General features: G+C 35.4%; 1 protein-coding gene across 1 annotated transcript in view; it reads left to right on the forward strand.

Annotated features, from left to right (window-relative positions):
• LOC107562851 (zinc finger protein 521-like) overlaps positions 1 to 1,933 on the forward strand; it is a 64,135-nt gene that overhangs the window by 840 nt on the left and 61,362 nt on the right. The gene's annotated exons all lie outside the window — the stretch shown is intronic.

Genomic DNA, 1,933 nt, shown 5'->3' on the forward strand with positions numbered 1-1,933 from the left:
GAATGCATCGGAAACGCGCTGTTTTATGTCTGCTGGTCTCATTGGAGAGTTCAGGACGATGTGTGCTAGGAGTCATGATATATGATCTGGATGTTAAATTGGCATGCAAGTTTGGAGAGACACATCACGTGACTGCAGGAGCTCTATCATGAAAGTGGATGCTTACCAATAGGATAAACGTTATAGATCGTTTGACCATTACCACATTTTCAGCAGCATACTGTCCTCATGTTGTTGTGATGTGTTCTTGCTTCGCATCCAAGATAGTTCTGTTTGTGATCTTTGATTATCGTCTTTGGCACTGATGATGTTCTGTGTATGTCGCATTGCATTTAATAACATATGTTTGTAAAAGGGAATCTTACAGAGGAAAAACGACTGTCATTTATTTCTGTTTCAGTCGGACAGGCATTCCACGTTATTAAATAATTCTGAATTAATATAAATGAATGATGTCTATGTTATAATTCCGCAAATTAGTTAAAAACAAAAATTAGATGTACATTATGCTCGGAGCCACTTGACCAATTCCTTGTTTTTTTCTCTTGATCATAGATGGCACAACATCTAATCTAAACACAAGGCCATGCACTTCTTAATTTTGTCATTTCACCTGAATTTAAACACATGTGAGATTTAATCAGTCTAAACAGATTTGAGGTTAATTAAAAATAAATTTGGTCTCTAGAAAATAGTGATCTGACATTGTATTAAGATACATATCAAGTTTTTTTTTGTCTGTTAGTTAGTGATTTGAGGATACATTCCTGCTAGATTAGTAGATGCATTTTATTTATTTATTTTTGAAGCAAGAAGATAAAATTAGACCCTTTTAGGGTGAGATGGCCCCTCAGAACTGGCACTTGAGTGGGATGTTGTTACTAGTGTTATTATTTTTTTAATAATATTCATAGAATACATTTCTATGCTGCTATTACCTGCCTGCAAATGGATTTCTTTGTGCAACTAACTACATCTGTAATTACATCTATAATTACACTGCTACAAACCTTTCCCTAAACTTACCCGTGCAAGCTTACAACTACACAATGAGTAAGTTGCATCAAACACTTAATTTTGATGCAACTAGTCAGAGACACCTAATTTGAAATTTCATGTTTTTACATTGCATTCGTTTTCTTTTTGTTCTTTTTTGTAGACATAATTAATTTGTTCGCATAAAGTACACATTGTAATTTACAAGTGAATCGGGTAATACACATGAATTAGATCAACTGGATAAATAAAATGATGATGAATATTAGCCGCTTGAAATTAGTTGCTTTTATGCTTGCGGTTATTTGGTTGTTACATAATTAAGTCTATAGCGGAGTGTCAATGGGTGGAAAAATAGGAGGACAAAGATTTTGAATAGATATTAATGTAACAGTAGCTCAAGAAATAAAAGCGTTATGTACAATCTTGGGCCAGTTTCCTTTTTGAAGCTATTTATATTAATACATTTGGCTCTTTTATTCAAAGCAACTTTGCATATAAGTTTAACATTTTACCAGTTTGTACTGTACATTCCTTGGTAATTTCACCCATTATGTTGGAGTTACTGCCAGACTCTGCTGTTTGAGCTGTAAAGAAACACTCATTAGACTGAACCTTACACAGACTTTCTTACCTGTGCTGTTCATACTGAGAACGCTCTGGCACCGGTGTGATGCAGTATAATGTGTCGGCCTGTAAAAGCGTCCGAGCACATCACGAGAGGTGATGGAGGTCAGTGAGGGTGTGTGAAATCCTGTCCTCTGTCATGGAGACACAAGCTAGTTTAGATACATATGAGCCGTGTGCTTGGATCTCAGGGAAGACATTTCATGTAGGCATTTTTTTTTTCTTTTTCCAAAGGCCATTTTAATATATAATGCGCTGGACAAAGGTGACAGCATTATTGCTTAAGGGAATAAATGTCTTCAGGCCAAAG

The sequence above is a fragment of the Sinocyclocheilus grahami genome, unplaced genomic scaffold (assembly GCF_001515645.1).
Source record: "Sinocyclocheilus grahami isolate Dianchi unplaced genomic scaffold, SAMN03320097.WGS_v1.1 scaffold844.1, whole genome shotgun sequence".
Lineage (NCBI taxonomy): Eukaryota > Metazoa > Chordata > Actinopteri > Cypriniformes > Cyprinidae > Sinocyclocheilus > Sinocyclocheilus grahami.